Consider the following 20,909-nt stretch of genomic DNA (forward strand, 5'->3'; position numbering starts at 1 on the left):
GGGTTACTGTTTTTTTCGCATTCCTATTTCCCGCAAGAGTTATTATTCCGCAAGGGGAAGCCTTTTCCTCAAGCCTATGCGAGAGACGCGTATGTTAGGATAACGCACTTGTTTACCTGGCAAAAAGATAAAGCACACTATTGGTAAATGCTCAGCGCAGCTTCTTTTATCTGTCGTTTTGCATCCTGCCTAACGAATGTTCCCCGCGACAACTCACAACTGGTATTCATCCATTTCTTCCAGCTGCTGCATTTTGCTAGCTGCGCGAAGTATTTTCAAGATTGGCGCGTCGGAAACCTCCGTTGTTGCCATTGACGTGGAGCCTACCTGTATCTCTGAAAGAAAACAAGTCGTCTTTACCATTCACTTAGAGATGGCGTATTATAGTATTGGAGCATTCTTTTACCTGGCTGAACTTGCGGCTTTGTGTATTTCGGGTGGCACGAGGCCTTCACCCTTTCCACAACGAGTAATTAGGGAAAATTGGACTAACTTTGCCGAAGCACTGGAATTGGTATGTATACATCATTTTTAACTTGTGTTCCTTTTCTTCAACATCCATACCATTTTAACCACTGCCTTTACTTTGCGTATATTGCAATATATTATGGCCCCTTCAAACAGCTACTCAAACTGAGCGTCCTTTATAGTACTATGTAACAGTGTGAACGCTGCCTGCAAACTTCTTCACAAGCTTTTTCTCCGATAAAATTTATATTGCTGATACATTTTATTCCTGCATATTGGCAACCTACCATATGGTGCCCTTTCAAACTTCACTGAATGGCACTACATTTATAACACAATATACGCGCTGAGTACACTTTGTATTATTGTCGATGTAGGGTGTCCCAGTTACCTATACTATTGAATAAAAACAAGACATTCGAGTGAATTTATTGGCATTACCTTAGCTGGGCCGTTATTCTTGCCCCATTAATTGATCATCCTTCTAATAACCAATCAGTTAAGCAATAAATATAAATACCTTGGCACAAAAACATCAGATTTTACGCGAGGCGCCTAAGATGCGCTACATAGCACGAATCCAGCGAACTTTACGGTTGCTTATTGATTTCAATTCATTGTACAATTCTCATAGGAAATCGACAAGTTTCCGCCCAAATTTGTTTCTAACGCCTCTCACGGCAGTAACAGTTTCGCTTTGATGCATGTTTGGGATGGGGCCTTGTTTCCACATCGTCTCTCGAAAACCGTCTCGCGATGTTTTGGTAGCACACATTCACACCAGGTTGCCGCGCATAGTGACTGATCGACATCTTTTGGGACTGAGCCTGTCAGCACCGGACGCGTCTTTGGGCATTTAGTCGCATGTTATGTGAGATATGTTGTCAGACGTCTGAAAATATACGTCCCACATCAGCTACTGCAATAATTTGGTTCAACTATATAGGCAGCCAAGGCGAATTTATGGCAACATTGCCGTCGCCGTAGTGTTTCTGTCGTAGTTAAAGGTTCGGAACGGTATGTGCTTTATTGCTTATGGATTCATTACCGCAGCATATATATATATATATATATAGGTGAGGGCCAAGCGAATAACAAAAGACACACAAGCATCATGCACATGCATTTGCGAGCAGTTAACAAGCAGCCAGATAATGGGTGTCGTTGTCTACGAGAGCTGTTTTCTTCTAAGAAAATAAGGCATTGCACTGGTGGTATTCTGTACATTTCCGCCACCTCCAAATTTCAACTGGCCATTTCACCAGCCGCTATTTGGCTGTAGCTGATCCAGCCTGAAGACAACTGGCTGTGGGTGCTTGTTTTCTTTTCGCCCAGACAATTGGTACTTCAACACCAAACGAAATTGACATGTCCACTAGGCAGACATGCCCCCTGCTCTTACTTCATGCGTAGAACGCAGCAGAACTTAAGATGACCTATTGCTTTAGGCCGGGCAAGCATGATTCGCCACGGAGTCCGCTTGATCTAAAGGCCCCTAATGCTCAGCCGTGGCGTAGAGGTAGAACGCCCGCCTCGCGTGCAAGAGGTCCGTGGTTGGAATCCCGGTGCCGGCAATTTTGGACCGGGTTAAAAAAAAATCCGCGTGTTGATAAAATTGCACAAACAGGCCTGGACTGTGGCCTGACCTCGGTGACCAGAACCGGTAACGCACTCTCTCACCAGAGCAGGATTGGCCACCCTGGTGCAATACGTGGCCACAACCCCCTATATGAACACAACAATCAAACCCCCGGCCCTCAGTCCCCAGCAACTGCGAAGCAACTGACCACGGTGGCGGTCAGACCTGCGACGCAGCAGAGGGTGCAAAGAATCACTGGCTCCGGACAGGCCGCCATTGGAATATGAACCTGGCAACGTTTAACGCTAGAACTTTATCTAGTGAGGCGAGTCTAGCAGTGCTATTGGAGGAATTAGAGGGCAGTAAATGGGATAAAATAGGGCTCAGTGAAGTTAGGAGGCCAAATGAAGCATATACAGTGCTAAAATGCGGGCATGTCCTGTGCTACCGGGGCGTAGCGGAGAGACGAGAACTAGGAGTAGGATTCCTGATTAATAAGAATATAGCTGGTAACATACAGGAATTCTATAGCATTAACGAGAGGGTGGCAGGTCATGTTGTGAACCTAAGAAGAGGTACAAAATGAAGGTTGTACAGGTCTACGCCCCTGCATCCAGTCATGATGACCAGGAAGTCGAAAGCTTCTATGAAGACGTGGAATTGGCGGTGGGTAGAGTGAAAACAAAATACACTACACTGATGGGCGACTTCAATGCCAAGGTAGGCAAGAAGTAGGCTGGAGACAAGGCAGTGGGGGAATATGGCATAGGCACTAGGACTAGCAGGGGAGAGTTATTAGTAGAATTTGCGGAACAAAATATTATGCGGATAATGAATACCTTCTTCCGCAAGCGAGATAGCCGAAAATGGACGTGGAGGAGCCCGAACGGTGAGACTAGAAATGAAATAGGCTTCATACTCTGCACTAACCCTGGCATCACACAAGATGTGGACGTGATCAGCAAGGTGCGCTGCAGTGACCATATGATGGTAAGAACTCGAATTAGCCAAGACCTGAGGAGGGAGCGGAAGAAACTGGTACACAAGAAGCCGATCAATGAGTTAGTGGTAAGAGGGAAAATAGAGGAATTCCACATCAAGCTACAGAACAGGTATTTGGCTTTAACTCAGGAAGAGGAACTTACTGTTGAAGCAATGAACGAGAATCTTGTGGGCATCATTAAGGAGTGTGCAATGGAAGTCGGTGGTAACTCCGTTAGGCAGGATACCAGCAAACTATCGCAGGAGACGAAAGATCTGATTAAGAAACGTCAATGTATGAAAGCCTCTAACCCTACAGCTAGAATAGAACTGGCGGAACTTTCTAAGTTAATGAACAAGCGTAAGACAGCGGACATCAGGAACTATCATATGGATAGAATTGAACAGGCTCTCAGGAATGGAGGAAGCCTAAAAACAGTGAAGAAGAAACTAGGAATAGGGAAGAATCAGATGTGTGCGTTAAGAGACAAAGCCGGCAATATCGTTACTAATATGGATGAGATAGTTCAAGTGGCTGAGGAGTTCTATAGAGATTTATACAGTACCAGTGGCACCCACGACGATAATGGAAGAGAAAATAGTCTAGAGGAATTCGAAATCACAAAGGTAACGCCGGAAGAAGTAAAGAAAGCCTTGGGAGATATGCAAAGCGGGAAGGCAGCCGGGGAGGATCAGGTAATAGCAGATTTGTTGAAGGATGGTGGAAAGATTGTTCTAGAGAAACTGGCCACCCTGCATACGCAATGCCTCATGACCTCATGCGTACCGGAATCTTGGAAGAACGCTAACATAATCCTAATCCATAAGAAAGGGGACGCCAAAGACTTGAAAAATTATAGACCGATGAGCTTACTGTCCGTTGCCTACAAACTATTTACTAAGGTAATCGCAAATAGAATGAGGAACACCTTAGACTTCTGTCAAGCAAAGGACCGGGCAGGATTCCGTAAAGGCTACTGAACAATAGATCATATTCACACTATCAATGAGGTGATAGAGAAATGTGCGGAATGTAACCAACCCTTACATATTGCTTTCATTGATTACGAGAAAGCGTTTGATTCTGTCGAAACCTCAGCAGTCATGGAGGCATTACGGAATCAGGGTGTAGACGAGCCGTATGTAAAAATACTGAAAGATATCTATAGCGCCTCCACAACCACCGTACTCCTCCATAAAGCAAGCAACAAAATCCCAATAAAGAAAGGCGTCAGGCAGGGAGATACGATCTCTCCAATGCTATTCACAACGTGTTTACAGGAGGTATTCAGAGACCTGGATCGGGAAGAATTGGGCATAAAAGTTAATGGAGAATACCTTAGTAACTTGCGATTCGCTGATGATATCGCCTTGCTTAGTAACTCAGGGCACCAATTGCAATGCATGCTCACTGACCTGGAGAGGCAAAGCAGAAGAGGGGGTCTAAAAATTAATCTGCAGAAAACTAAAGTAATGTTTAACAGTCTCTGAAGAGAGCAGCAATTTACAATAGGCAGCGAGGCACTGGAAGTCGTAAGGGAATACATCTACTTAGGGCAGGTAGTGACGGAGGATCCGGATCATGAGACGGAAATAATCAGAAGAATAAGGATGAGCTGGGGTGAGTTTGGCAGGCATTCTCAGATCATGAACAGCAGGTTGCCATTATCCCTCAAGAGAAAAGTACATAATAGCTATGCCTTTCCAGTACTCACCTACGGGGCAGAAACCTGGAGGCTTACGAAAAGGGTTCTACTCACATTGAGGACGATGCAACGAGCTATGGAAATAAGAATGATAGGTGTAACTTTAAGGGATAAGAAAAGAGCAGATTGCGGGAGGGAACAAACGCGAGTTAATGACATCTTAGTTGAAATCAAGAAAAAGAAATGGGCATGGGCAGGACATGTAATGAGGAGGGAAGATAACCGATGGTCATTAAGGGTTACGGACTGCATCCCAAGGGAAGGGAAGCGTAGCAGGGGGCGGCAGAAAGTTAGGTGGGCGGATGAGAATAAGAAGTTTGCAGGGACGGCATGGCCACAGTTAGTACATGACCGGGGTTGTTGGAGAAGTATGGGAGAGGCCTTTGCCCTGCAGTGGGCGTAACCAGGCTGATGATGATGAAGGCTCAGACATATTGTCTGGAAGGAATCTATCCGCGCCTACGTCCCGATGGGTCGGTCACGTCCTCTTGCAGTGTACATGGAAGCTTTTGGTATGCAAAAACACGCCACACTCGCGTTGCCACGCACTAACAGCTTCGTGTACCGAGGCTGTCCTTTCTTTTCTTTCTGTGTGTGTTTTGTGCACGTTCACCTCACGCTACGTGCCTGGCCGCACTTCATGCCGCGAAGTTATTGCGCGGTTGTACACGTAACTCACACGCAAAAGGCAATCGACACAGCCTTTTTATTTTAACAAGAGACTAGAAGCAGCGAAAAACATGGTTGCTGGATGAACACCGCTACAAATAGCAGCCATGGGAAGCTGACAGAATCTCGGCAATGACGCTTTTTTTCATGACTTGAACTAATTGGCTGGTACCTTGGCAGTGCCCTGTCCTTTCAATTCTTCATGGTTAGTTACTAAACAAGGCAAGCGGGATAGCCAGAAGTGGACACGGAGGAGCCGAAATGGCGAGACTAGAAATGAAATAGACCTTGTACTCTGCACTGACCCTGGCATCATACAATATGTGGGTGTGGTCGGCAAAGTGGGCTGCAGTGACCACAGGATGGTAAGAACTCGAATTAGCCTAGACGTGAGGAGAGAACGGAAGAAACTGGTACATAAGAAGCCGATTAATGAGTTAGCGGTAAGAGGGAAAATAGAGGAATTCCAGATCGAGCTACAGAACAGGTATTCGGCTTTAACTCAGGAAGAGGACCTTAGCGTTGAAGCAATGAACGAGAATCTTGTGGGCATCATTAAGGAGTGTGCAATGGAAGTCGGTGGTAACTCCATTAGACAGGATGCCAGTAAGCTAGTGCAGGAGACGAAAGATCTGATCAAGAAACGCCAATATATGAAAGCTTGTAATCCTACAGCTAGAATAGAACTGGCAGATTTTTCTATGTTATTCAACAAGCGCAAGACAGCTGACATAAGGAAGTATATAATCGATAGAATTGAACATGCTCACCGGAACGTAGGAAGCCTAAGAGCAGTGAAGAAGAAACTAGGAATAGGCAAGAATCAGATGTATGCGTTAAGAGACAAAGCCGGCAATATTATTACTAATATTGATGAGATAGTTCAAGTGGCTGAGGAGTTCTATAGAGATTAATAGAGTACCAGTGAGGGACAAACATGAGTTTATGACATCTTAGTTGAAATCAAGAAAAAGAATTGTGCATGGGCGGGACATGTATTGAGGAGGGAAAGCAACCGATGGTCATTGAGGGTTACGGACTTAATTGCAAACGAAGAAAGGCGTAGCAGGGGGCGGCAGAAAGTTAGGTTCGCGGATGAGAAAAAAAAGTATGCAGGGACAACATGGCGACAATAAGTACATGACCGGGGTTGTTGGAGAATCGTCACTTACAGCGCATACATTGACGAAGGACAAAAAGGACGATGAAGACAACCGCTGGAAGCGATGGAATGCCAGCTAGCCCGTACCCAAACCTTGCTTCAGTATATTTCTAGTTCGTCGGGCATCGCTAACAGCGCTTGCCTTCGTCGTCCTTTTTGTCCCTCGTCTTTGTATGCGCTGTAAGTGACGATTGATACCATGGAATACCAACTAGCCGGTACCCAAACCTGGCTTGTTGGAGAAGTATGGGAGAGTCGTTTGCCCGTTAGTGCGCTTAATCAAGCTGCTGCTGCTGATGTTGACGATGAATGCATGCACAGTTTAGTCATATCTAAAATGGTGATCACCCAGAGGAATTTGTTGGTGGTGTATCTGGGCGGCGATGGTGAAGCGGTGCCTTCGCCTGCCATATCTCTTTTCGCGCTTTGTGCTTAGAAGGGGATCTCTGCCCGCATTAACAATGCACCAGCAGATCTTTAACGATGGTGGAAAACAGCGGCACAGAAACGCGCGGAAGACATCAGTAACGTTTCGTTCCTGCGCCGGGTTCTTCTTTCTTGGTGTTTTCGTTCGTTTTCGGCTCTTCCTAAGCCACTGCACTGTACTCTTCTTCGGTGTTCCGGGTCTAAACATGCTGGATGGCAATCATTTGAACTTAGCTTATTTACAGCCAGACGTAAGCGATTACACTGAGCATATACTAAACTAGGAAAGAAGGTTCACATTAACGAATGCGGCTGAGCAAAGGTCTCGGAGCAGTCCATCGCTCAGATCGGGCACTAGACGCGATCGATTCGTATCTCTCAAGTCTCAGACCACACTGGAACATATCAGTGCATACTTAACAAGGTAAACGGGTTCATATTAACGAATGCGGTTGAGCAAAGGCCTCAGAGAAGTCCGTTGCTCTGATCGGGCACTTAACGAGGTCGGTCCGTTGTCTCTCAAGTCTCTTACCACACTGCCCGCTCAGCCGCGCACACTCTCACCCCCAGCCGCGGGAACATGTGACACTCCCCATAGCCTCCTTTCTCCTGACGTCGCTAAAACGGCTCGCTGCCGCGGTTTATGGCGTCCGCCAGAACCGGTGCACGAGAGCACCTTCCGCTTCCGTTTTCGCCGAACAACTTCCGGCCACCGACTTCCCAAAGCAGGCGTTCTCTTGAAGCGGCCCGAGTGCGAGCCAACAGCACAGCAGTGTACTGCAACAGATACACAAACACAGAGTGTACCCTAGAGAAGACGAGAAAACGCGGACTTCAACAAAACGAAAAGAATGCACACATGAGTTTAACCAAGGCGAACATTCACAATGACCTTACAGCATTGCTATAAACATTGAGAGATGCAGCGGTGGCGTAGAGGTAAAGTATCCGCCTGGCACGCAAGAAGACCATGGTTCAAATCACGGTGCCGCACAATTTTCCGCCGAGTTAAAAAAAATCCGCGTGTTGATAAAATTGCATAAACAGGAGCAGAGTGCGGCCTGATCCCGGTGACCAGAACCGGTGACGCACTCTTTCACCAGAGCAGGATTGGCCACTCTGGTGCAGCACTTGGCCACAACCTTCTATATGAACACAACAATCAAACCCCGGCCTTTAGTCCCCAGCAGCTGCGAAGCAACTGATCACGGCCGCGGTCAGACCTGTGATGCGCAGAGGGTGCTAATATAACATGTGTCCAAACAGGTAGCCATTGGAACCGGAACCTGGCAACGTTTAACGCTAGCACCTTATCTAGTGAGGCGATTCTAGCAGTGCTATTGGAGGAATTAGAAGGCAGTAAATGGGATATAATAGGGCTCAGTGAAGGTAGGAGCACAAAAGAAACATATACAGTGCTAAAAAGTGGGCGCAACTTGTTCTACCGGGGCTTAGCGGAGAGACGAGAACTCGGAGTCGAATTCCTGATTAATATGGAAATAGATGGTAGGTAACATGCAATAATTCTATAGCATTAACGAGAGGGTGGCAGGTCTTGTTATGCGACTTAATTCGAGGTACAAATTAAAGGTCGTACAGGTCTACGCCCCTACATCCAGTCATGATGACCAGGAAGTCGAAAGTCTCTATGAAGACGTGAAATCGGTGATGGGTAAAGTCAAAACAAAATACACTATACTGATGGGCGACATCAATGCCATGGCAGGCAAGACGAACGCTGGAGACAAGTCAGTGGGTGCATATGGCATAGGCTCTAGGAATAACAGGGGAGAGTTATTAGTAGAGTTTGCAGAACAGAATAACATGCTGGTGATCTATAGCGTCTTCGGCAAGCGGGATAGCCAAAAGTGGACGTGGAGGAGCCCGACTGGCGAGACTAGAAATGAAATAGACCTTATACTCTGCGCTTACCCTGGTATCATACAAGATGTGGACGCGCTCGGCAAAGTGCGGTGCAGTGACCATAGGATGGTGAGAAATCGAATTAGCCTAGACCTGAAGAAGGAACGGAACAAACTGGTACATAAGAAGTCGATCAATAAGTTTAGTTGGCCCACACCAAATATAGGCTTCCTCAAGCATCTTGTATGGAGCCCTATGTATCGCTACAAGTATTCTTTCTAATGAGTTTCATTTTGTTTTGATTGCTCCTTATTGCTTACAAAGCTACCGATCATTTAGATTTACACTACTATAACGATTGAACGTCTTCCCAAAATTACGCATTTTGCGTAGATGAAAAGTAACACACATTTCATGTGACTGACATATTTTGCTGGGGTACTCGCCAAAAAATGCTTGCGCATTAAACACCTGGTTTTGTTATTTGCTTTCTCTGCCACAATTGCAGACACTTCTGTAAGCAGCATCAGATCTCTGCATCTTGCTAGTTCCGAGGGATCTGTTAAATATTTCCATTTACCTGTTCATTCTATTCTACAAGGCGCGAAAGTTGTTTTTTTACGTAGCGAAAACCTATGGGCTTGCTTGTAGTCACTATGTCCAAAAAATAAAATAAATTTCAATGTAAAAGGGATGAGTTAAGGTATCAGAAACACATTGCTACGTTTTATGAAGTACAAATAGAAATGATATTATTTGAAGAGCACCACTTAAAAATGCAGTCATGCAGGCATTACAAAATAAGCGTGTAGACGAGACGTGCGTTAAAATATTGAAAGATATCTATAGGGGCTCCACAGCCGCCGTAGTCTTCCATAAAAAAAGCAGCGAAATCCCCAAAAAGAAGGGCGTCATGCAGGGAGATACTAACTGTCCAATGCTATTCACAGCGCGTTTAAAGGAGGTATTCAGATCCCTGGATTGGGAATAATTGTAAATGAGTGGTATTGGAGAATACCTCAGTAACTTCCGATTTGCTGATGGTATTGCCTTGCTTAGTAACTCAGGGGAAGAATTGCACTGCATGCTCACTGACCTGCACAGGCAAAGCAGAAGCGTGGGTCTAAAAATTAGTCTGCAGAAAACAAAAGTAATGTTTAACATTCTAGGAAGAGAACAGTAGTTTACGGCAGGTAGCGAAGCACTTGACTGCGCTTGGTTTTCGGCGCTTTTTAATGAACATCTCAACAAAGGGCGTCACTGTGTAGGTGCTACTTACTGTGCGGCAAGCGAGGTTACGATTCTCGCCGTTCGCAAGCACGGGCGCGCCACGTTTCTTGCATGAGAAGTCACGCGCGAACATCTCGGCAGCGCCACTTGATGGCGCGGCGAGTCCAGAAGAAAGCGCGAGAGTGAAGCCCCGTTGCCGCATGACACGTTTATCAGCGCTCGCAGGCACCGTCGCGTCATGCATTTCGGACGCCACCTGGATACTTCATGGCAGCGGCGCCCCATGGCGCCGACTGTTTATGGCGAACGGCGAAAAGGAAGCCTCCCTGTAGTGCACGCCTCATATGTAAATCGTTTCGACCATTCGACCAGGCATTGTAAGATGGTTGCCGTCGCCCTTCTTTTTTCGCATCATATGCAGCCAACCCTGTCAACACGTTTGATGCTTCAGCGTCCTCTAAATCAGGATAGTTTTGGCTAATGGTTGCTTCTGTAACCACTTGATCTGACACCGGAGACGGTCCTGTCCTGAAGCGAATACTCAGACATGCCACTAAAATTGCAGCCGTCCGCACACCAACGTACATTTTTTTTACAAACAAACAATTTCAACTGGCGCCACTGAAGAAGCGGATGCTCTCAGTTATCTCGTGACATTGGAGGTCAGAATATCCATCCAGAAGTTTGAAAGGCTTTTCATGCGGAAGGCCAATTGCCTACCGTTGTGCAATTCTTGCTGACGATGCTTGTGTGGTGCGTACGGTTAACGCAGACACTAACTATGCCCCTTCATTCCTGTGTATTTCACGCCGGTTGCCTCAAAATAAGCTTCCATATTCGCAGCGTATGCCTTTCATTCGTGGCCACTGTTGCCTAACTAAGCGACGCAGGCACGGCTTCAAAATCACAAAACGCAGTTCGAGGCCCGAAGCAAAATTCGTTCTATTGTTTTGATCCCAGATCACAAATATAGGAAGTTAGCAGGTATTAAACGAGAATCAGATACAAACCAAAGCATGATGAGCATGCGCCGCAAGCAGTAATAACGCAGCACGACACTGGGTGGTGTTGTCTGTAACAGCTTCATATCAATTCGAAACGCTATAAGGACCAGCGACCAATACTATGTATGGTGCAGTTGCGAGGAAAAGCGTGTGGGTGTGCTGACAATGTTTATTCCTATATCAATTACATGGACCCTCCAGGTGAAGTTATGCCGTTGTCGTCGGCGTCGCCATCACCGTTGGTGTTAATGATGATGTTCCGTAAAAAGTCGAAGCAGGACAACATTGCACGCGTAGGCAGTATGTGCGAGTGAAACTTGTATGGGTCACACGATGATTGCGGCTCATTGTGGCACTCACAAGTGAAGAAAGCGGGAAGGAAGCGCGACGTATTAAGGCGAAAGCCTTTAATGGTTCATACTCGCCGCGTCCGACCATACGTCCGTCCATGCCCTACAACATTGCCAGCTGTGGCCTGTCCCCCTCACAATCTCAGCACTCACGGGATGGCACAGCGGCGCATTGCAAGAGTTGCGCCGCCATAGCTGTGGCCTCTCCCCTTTACACTCTTTCAGTAAACACGTGATGGCACACCAGCGCGCCAGGGAAGCGCAAAGAAAGTGGCAGCAGCGAGTGGCCGCGTCACCGGACAACAAGGCCAGGGAAGCGGAGCGTAGACGGCAGCAGGGAGTGGCCGCGTCACCAGGCACCAAGGCCAGGGAAGCGAGCGTAGACGGCAGCAGGGACTGGCCGCGTCACCCGACACCAAGGCCAGGGAAGCGGAGCGTAGACGGCAGCAGGGAGTGGCCGCGTCACCCGTCACCAAGGCCAGGGGAAGCGGAGCCTAGACGGCAGCAGGGAGTGGCCGCGTCACCGGACACCGAGGCCAGGGAAGCGGAGCGTAGACGGCAGCAGAGAGTGACCGCGTCACCCGACACCAAGGCCAGGGAAGCGGAGCGTAGACGGCAGCAGGGAGTGGCCGCGTCACCGGACACCAAGGCCAGGGAAGCGGAGCGTAGACGGCAGCAGGGAGTGGCCGCGTCACCGGACACCAAGGCAAGAGAAGCGGAGCGTAGACTGCAGCAGGGAGTGGCCGCGTCAACGGACACAAGGCCAGGGAAGCGGAGCGGAGACGGCGGCAGTGAGCGGCCGCGTCACCGGACACCAAGGCCAGGGAAGCGGAGCGTAGACGGCAGCAGGGAGTGGCCGCGTCACCGGACACCAAGGCCAGAGAAGCGGAGCGTAGACTGCAGCAGGGAGTGACCGCGTCACCGGACACCAAGGCCAGGGAAGCGGAGCGTAGACGGCAGCAGGGAGTGGCCGCGTCACCGGACACCAAGGCCAAGAAGCGGAGCGTAGACTGCAGCAGGGAGTGGCCGCGTCAACGGACACAAGGCCAGGGAAGCGGAGCGGAGACGGCGGCAGGGAGTGTCCGCGTCACCGGACACCAAGGCCAGGGAAGCGGAGCGTAGACGGCAGCAGTGAGCCGCCGCGTCACCGGGCACCAAGGCCAGGGAAGCGAGCGTAGACGGCAGCATGGACTGGCCGCGTCACCCGACACCAAGGCCAGGGAAGCGGAGCGTAGACGGCAGCAGGGAGTGGCCGCGTCACCCGTCACTAAGGCTAGGGGAAGCGGAGCGTAGACGGCAGCAGGGACTGGCCGCGTCACCCGACACCAAGGCCAGGGAAGCGGAGCATAGACGGCAGCAGGGAGTGGCCGCGTCACCCGTCACCAAGGCCAGGGGAAGCGGAGCGTAGACGGCAGCAGGGAGTGGCCGCGTCACCGGACACCAAGGCCAGGGAAGCGGAGCGTAGACGGCAGCAGCGAGCGGCCGCGTCACCGGACACCGAGGCCAGGGAAGCGGAGCCTAGACGGCAGCAGAGAATGACCGCGTCACCCGACACCAAGGCCAGGGAAGCGGAGCGTAGACGGCAGCAGGGAGTGGCCGCGTCACCAGACACCAAGGCCAGAGAAGCGGAGCGTAGACTGCAGCAGGGAGTGGCCGCGTCAACGGACACAAGGCCAGGAAAGCGGAGCGTAGACGGCGGCAGGGAGTGTCCGCGTCACCGGACACCAAGGCCAGGGAAGCGGAGCGTAGACGGCAGCAGCGAGCGGCCGCGTCACCGGGCACCAAGGCCAGGGAAGCAGAACGAATTTGGCAGCCGTGGTTGTCGTCGCAACCTGGTCACATAGTACCGACTACAGCAACAGACCCAGTGCGTCTAGTGCCAACAACACTCCTCCACAGCACTCAGCGCCGAGGATATCGCACACGGCTGCCACAAACTACTTCCAGAAGCATTTCGTGCAGAACCCGTTTGGAGCTCTGTGTTCACTGTGTGATCGCTTGTGGTTCAACGATCTTAGCAAGGCCCCACATCAGAGCCATGACATTCTCATGGAGCATTTCCCAAACAGAGACATTAGCGCGTTCAGGTTGTGCGCAACCTGCCGCACGTCGCTTAATGAAGAACCCCAACTACTCGACTAGCAACGGGGATGTGTACCCACCCAAGCCACCATGCCAGCCTCCGCTTAATGCAGTCAGTGAGAGACTGATTGCACCTAGGATTCTTTGCATGCTGATTAGGTGGCTACTATACAGTACTTCGGGGCAGCTGTCGATCACAGGTCCCATAGTCAACGTCCCACTAAGCGTCCCCAAGACCATCACCATGCTATCGAACAAGCGTGCGAATCATGTCACACGGCACGTAAACATCAAGCGACGTATGATAAACAAGATTTCATGTGTACAAGGAATGGTCAAGAAGGAGGATCTAGTGCCATGGCTCAACTACCTGATGGGCACGGAACTATACCGCTTCTACGGGGTCAAAGTCGATATGCAAAAGATCGATGACATCTGTGCAAATGCCGCGCCGGCCTCTGAGGATAATTTGGAAATCATTACCTTTGCAACACGGTTGTGACTGGGAGTGTCATGCACAAAAACACCAAAAAAAGACATGGCATAGTCAGCCGAACGGGTGCAGGCTTTCGCCGAACATGCTTTGGAACTGAAAAAGTGTCCCACAATTTTTCCATCACGCACGAGGGCCCACGGGAGGGGAGGGTGTTCTACTTGGTGGTGGCGGCGTAAGGCGAGGCCGCGCGGGCGCCGTACCTTGAAAGCAATCAGCGATGTGGGCCAATTGCACAGTCGCGCGGGCCTTATCTTGAAAATTGTGTGCGACATGGAAAAATGGCGCCGAGGGTTGGTAGCTTAATATGCGCTGCGCTTTCAACTGTTAGTTTGTGTTGAAGTGAGGGGCAGCCCTAAGGTCAATTGGGTCACCACTGCTGCTGCGCGTCCTCACTCCAGGGTTTCGACTGCAAGTTTTCATGGTCATCAAGAGAGATGCTTTCATGTTTACCTCTCGGCGCCTGACACCATGCTTGTTTATCTAGTTAGTCAGAGAATGTTTACAATTCTACGCGGTCGATATAGCTACTACTAGTATTTGCTATCGCAATCGATGCGCCACCTTTCGGACTAAGCTGCGAGTTTTTTCTCGGTTGATGCGCACCACCTTTCCACGCGCCAGTTGTTTCACGCTACATAATACAAGGTGAGTTAGAATACGAAAGCACTCGTCTCCTCCCCTAGCCGGACTGTGGCAGCGCGGCTCGGTCCGCGAGCTGTAGTGCCTACGCAACCAACGCACCGACGCATGTTCGTTGGATGTAATATGCGGCGGCTGGAAAGCCAGAGGACAAGCCCATGGGCTTGTGGCGTCATGCGCGCTGTGTACCTCTGCGCCTGGTGTTGGTGCTTGCGTAATCTGTTTAGAGTACGCGTGGAAGAGAGCAGCAGCATGAGGTTTTCGCTCATGTACACCGGCATTCTTCATCATGACAGGATTTGAAAACGAGTGCTCGCGTTCATCGAACAAGATCTGTTTACGTTTTTCTGGCGTTCTAGAAACCAAGCTTGTACACCTGTAAGTAGGCAAATTCCAATTGTTGGCACGATATAACGAAGAAACATTCCGGATGTAATTGTCTCATACGTCTTATCAGTGCCTATGCTTCTCTTTCTGGGCTTCTTTTTTTGAGATAACAGTTCAACGGCGAAGTGCATGAGGCGTTATTCGAAGGGTGTGCCTTTTTCCAGGCACAAAAGCACATGCGTTTATCCAAAAACCATTCGATTATTTAACGACTAGTGTATTGGAGGCGTCTTAGACCCCTTACGTAACGTTTATGGACGCTCAACTACTATTGATATCATGCACTGAAGCGCCCGCATGCTTTTTGCAACATGATATCATGGCGCTATGAATTCAAACAAATATGACGAAAACTAGTAAGCTCATATGTCAAGTCAGCATGTATTTTGCTCTTTGCAGTTTTTGCAGAAAGCTTTCATGGACCTTTCAAACCGGATACAAATGTCAACTCTAATGGAAACAATTGTAGATTCTGATTATCCTTGCAAATTTGATCTCATGAAAAAAGGGTATGCCCCAACAATACCTCTTGAGAGGCATTACGTGACAAATGGAAGGTATGTCATCAGTGCTTTTTATAAGAATTAGAACATATTTTTGCAACTCATATCATATCTGTCTGATACAGGGGACTAAACGCTTCGGTAATAGCTACCTTGAATTTGGATCCACACAAGAACATCGGCGAGATGCAGATCCGCAAGGAAGGTGATGGATACCTATTTCACAATGTACCCTAATCGTAGTGTCGTGTCTCTTCGATAAATATGTATAAAAACATCCGTGGTCCTGGGCTACTGTCGGCTGGACTATTGCTACTAGCAAGTAAAGGAAGCAGGAGTCAATAACTATGCACCTGTAGCAACTGCACCTTGTTCCTCAACGATACCGAATCCTTAGAGCATTGCCAAATCATACGCACATGTGGTATGAGGTTACGAGCGAAGCTTTTTAAAAAAAATTAAATTCCGAGGTGTTAGCTGCCAAAACCACGATCTTATTATGAGGCGGGCATTGGTGGGGCATTCTGGGTTAATTTTTCACCACTTGGGCTTCCTTGACGTGCACCCAATAAATGGTACACGGGCGTTTATGCATTTTACTCCCGTCTAAATGCTGCCCCCCTGGCCGCAATTCTATCCCGTGCCCTTAGGCTTAGTAGCGCAATGCCATAGCCACGACGCAATCACGGCACGTCGAAGCTTTATTGATATTTACGCGAATTGTAAGGCAAATGTTACACAAATGTAATGGCAATCACGACAACATTGGGGAAAGTTAAGTAAAATTAATATAGATTTACGCAAACGTAACAGTCATTCTGTAGACGCAGTGCAATATATGTACAAATGTAACACATCTTCGGAAAGTGAAAATTTGATCACGTGTTTTGGTGTGGAGGCTCCATCCTTATGAATGTGACACGAATTCAATAGAAAATTGGTAGAAGAGACGCAGGTGTATGTTGCCGCCAAGAAAAAAGGATTCATAGCCAGCTTCAGACAGATTTCGCGCATCTGGAATCTGGGTATCTTGTAAGCACTTCTGAAAAAAAAAAACGGTCGGTAAGGTCATGCGTCGATGTCGAATACGCAGGACAGTGATAATAATGGTTGTCTCCTCATGCCGACATTACGTCATCACGTTCATACAAACAGGCATCCGGCGCAGTCAGCGGGACCTCGCGAAAAGCAGCATCCCAATACTGCGAATAACAGGAATGCGAAAAATGAAAGCACAGGTAGTGAAGGAAAATGAAAAAAATAACAAAGTGAAGTTCCAAATTTCCAATACGGTGCATAGAGTAACTTGAGCCCACTCGTCTATCATCAAGAGTGCGCTTGCGGCACTACTTGACTTTTGCAGTGCGACGCAACTAAGGGACGAGGAGGAGACTAGAAGGTCGCGTGGCGGTGGCTGAGTTCAAAGAGTGGCGGTACTTTCAAATTAAAAAGGAATTTTATTGTGCCACGGCTAACAGTGCCCTCTGGGGGTAGCCGGGCGCGCACGCCGAATTACACTTTTTTTGCTTGGGAGCGCGGCGAATGCGACAGCCGGAGCAAAATTAGCCGGCATGCGCAAAATTTCAGAGCTATTTTCGCGCTCCATGAGCTCTGCAGCGATGGCTACGAGATGGCGCCAGAGTAGCGTGCGTCCTCTGAATCTGTCTATGGCGGCTTGCTTGAATCGCGCCCACGCTTCTCCAGATCTCGCGATCTCCATATTAACCAGTCAGTCGCGCCACATTTCGCTCTGTTTGCAACGTGCCGCACGAGACCGATTGTACGCGCCAGCCAGTATATCGCGAAATGAAAACTCGTATAGTGCTGCGCTCAAATTTCGTTTTAGGAAGTATCGTAATCGTCGTTGATTTTTCTTAATGCCAATGATTCTTTGAGAACATCAAGAGTTTTGAGTCTGTCTCTCTGTCTGTTAGATAGATCTATCTATCTATCTATCTATCTATCTATCTATCTATCTATCTATCTATCTATCTATCTATCTATCTATCTATCTATCTATCTATCTATCTAATGGGCTTTAACGTCGTCATGCTTGCGTGGTCTTTTCTCCAACTGTATATATATCAAATATGCATGCAGGAAGGCGAGGGGGCGTGAAATGTATGCATTCGTATCAACGATGACTTGTCATGACATCATTACCGTGACATATTTGTTATAGCATGTATGTCATGACATAAATGGCATGAATCACCTGATACAATTGTGGTGGTTTCTTTAACTAGATATTGTGTATCTGGATGTAACTGACATGCATGCGTGTCATCACATGAATGACATAGATTACCTGACATGTCATGTGCGTCATTACAACAATTGCAAGACATGCATGTACATCTCATGTCAAAACATCACTGACACCCATGCTTGTTATTGCATATATGACATCGGAGTCGTTTCTTTCACTCAATATATGCAGGATACGAATGATGCGCGTGCATGGCCCGACAGGAATGATATCAATTAAATATCATCACATGAATGCCATGAATTGCATGACGTTCCATGTATCTCATGAGATGGCATTATTGCCAATACATGCATGAACATGTCATAACATGTAATTCTTTTCACGTCGCGCCCGTATATATCGTCGCAAGTATCCTGATTCACATCCAGATAAACAAATGACCCCGATTCCATCAACTCATGTCATCTATATCATACATGACATGCGTGTCAGGCATGTCATTTCGTTTTATTCATGTCATGCATATCTAGATACATATCATGTTAAAAATGGGCAAGCCATGAATGACAATCACGTCATGACGTAGATGACGTGAGATGCATGTCGTAACATCAATGTCAGCATTGAGATGACATGGCTATAATCAATTGAATGACATGAGAAAAATTTTTTTTACTTTGATACATCTTGGACAAGCGCGTCATGACATGCATGCGTGACATAATTGACATGTCATGGCATGCATATCACACCATCAATGGCAAGAATGACAAAAATACACGTGATGCATACATGCATGCATGCATGCACTGCATGACCTCATGAACATGAAAAGAAGTTATGATGACCCAATGGACCAAGCTGCCTTCTAACTTGGGCTGGTAGCTATACGCTCGTCTTCGTCATGCCGTGGTGGCCATTGCATGGTAATTACAGCTTCGCAGTTCGATTCTTCACTTTCATTCTCGTGTGCTGCCTGCACTCGAGTCATGTAGTACGCTTAAGTAGATCTGGGCAGGTTGGCAGGAGAACGCAGGGGGATGGCTACATGCGTTCAAGCAGAGATGCGTTGACTTGCGAACGCCAGACAGCGACGCGTGGCATCCTCCTTCCTCCCGAAGCTCCCAGCGGACTATCGATACCCTTCTATTTGTTACCAGGCCGTTAATCAAAAAAAGTTACAGTGACGTTTCAGTTGGTCAACGTGGGTGACGCGCAGGCGTATGGGTACTATAGTGTAGACGAAGTTATCGGCCCTGGGTGTGCATTCACACCTAAACTGTCCGCATCACGGATCGTATTCAAGACAGGGCTTCCACGGCCGTGGAAATCGTAGCAGCCGCCGGAGCAGAACACCCTGTTGTAAACATTCCCTTACTATTTAACTTGCCTAGCATGGTTTCAGCACCCAAAAGCAAACAGCAAGTGTCCGCACTCGATGAGTGTGGACACTCGCTGTCAAACCGTGCATGAGGAATAACGGCAGCAGCAGCGAGCTAAGTGGCGCTCGTGCTGTCTATTGCACCAACTCAAACTCATCAGTGAGAACACAGCGCACGCAATGCTAAGATACGTCTGGCTACTTAGACAGTGTCCCCAAACGAGACTGTTTGCAACATAAAGCGCGCGCCACCTTGCGCGGCCGAAGTACAACTCACCCACTCCATCCCCTCCCCCTATGTCATAGTGCAATGCGCGCGACGGAATATGGCGCGCTTTCTCCCCTTGTGCACGCAGGATTAAGCCGCCATCGTCGGCTCACCGTCGCCCGCTTTCACTCTCACACACAGCGTACGGCGTGCGAGGAACACGTTGCCACCAGACAAAGCCACCATGTGTGCTTCGCAAAGAAAACTAGTAGCAACTGTCATATGAGGTCAACCCAGCGCGCATCCGCCCTCCTTCCTCCAGCGTGACCTTGGCCTCGTTTTTCCATCTCTACTTCGCTGAATGTTACCTACACTTTCTTCCAGGTGGTGGTACTTTGCCGCACGCTGAGAGCGCTCCATCGTACTCTCGCCGGCGTGCGATTTTCTTCACCTCCAGGCGCCTTCCTCGTTCGCTTGCTTGGCTTCCTCAGACAAACACCTCCGATTTCAAGAGCTGGACAGTTAGGCTTTCGTGTGAAACGACGCCTACTGTTTCCTGCTGCACATAGTCAACGAGTATGACAAGGCTGTACCGAATTCCACTATGGCACCGTAATTACGGTTTGGCCAATTTGGAGTACACCACACCACTTGTCCGTACGCCAGTAAAGTGAAACGCGCCTCAGGTTGTGCTACACGTTAGCGCGCTGCCGTCCGTAAGCATGTGTTTCTCCATTTCTTACTTATCTCGCACCTCCATGCCGCTCCTTCCCATGAATTCGGCCATTCGCAGAAATCATGCTATCGTCATTACCACCGCCGTCGTATTGCTACTGCCGTGTCGCACGCGTTACCTCGCTTTAGTTCTAATGCAATGTACTCGCGTCTCACAACCCCAGCATTTACACATACACTTTGTGAAACTGCAACCAATGCTGCATAGCCAGTTGCCTACAAAATGTTTCGCATAACGTCAATCCATAACGTCAATAACGTCAGATCTGCACATTCTTTTTCTTTTACATAGGTCAGCTATTTGTCTCATCGATAGTTATATAGAATGCACATAGTGTCATTTATTTCTGTGGTGTTGTTGATTCATAGACTGTCATGGTATAACACCATTTAAAATTAATTTTTCGCATTTTGTAATTCATGCAGGACAAGGCAGTGGAACGCGCGTGGAAAAGCTAATGTTTATGGACAACATGACACTATGCGGCGTATTCCAAATATGGCCTTACCACCCTGACGGTGAGCAATCAAGCAGCGGATCAACTATATATAATGGCGAAAGCCTTAGGTGTCTATGTAGGCGGTGACCTTTGGGAAACTGCGCCTTAACAGAAAATAACCAACGCCACAAAGAGTAAAAACACATCAAAGTATGCTAGGATTGACGACACATTTGTCAGTAAGAGTTTTGTAAACAAAGTAAATAAGTGGCTTTGAAAATAAAATTTGGTCAACGTCGCTCCTGGTGGGAATCAAGCCCCGGCCTCGAGGGTGCGGGACAAGTACGCTTCCCTGAAGCCATGGCTGGTCCACGGGTCTCAAGTACTC

At 48.2% G+C, this 20,909-nt stretch overlaps 1 long non-coding RNA gene across 1 annotated transcript; it reads left to right on the forward strand.

Annotated features, from left to right (window-relative positions):
- The first annotated feature begins 282 nt into the window (after positions 1 to 282).
- On the forward strand, positions 283 to 20,594 carry LOC140213533 (uncharacterized). Its single transcript, XR_011890393.1, has 4 exons — positions 283 to 514; positions 15,442 to 15,599; positions 15,671 to 15,750; positions 20,508 to 20,594. It is a non-coding gene; the product is annotated as an uncharacterized lncRNA (long non-coding RNA).
- Positions 20,595 to 20,909: the final 315 nt, after the last annotated feature.

Source organism: Dermacentor andersoni, chromosome 10, assembly GCF_023375885.2.
Source record: "Dermacentor andersoni chromosome 10, qqDerAnde1_hic_scaffold, whole genome shotgun sequence".
NCBI classification, from domain to species: Eukaryota; Metazoa; Arthropoda; class Arachnida; order Ixodida; family Ixodidae; genus Dermacentor; species Dermacentor andersoni.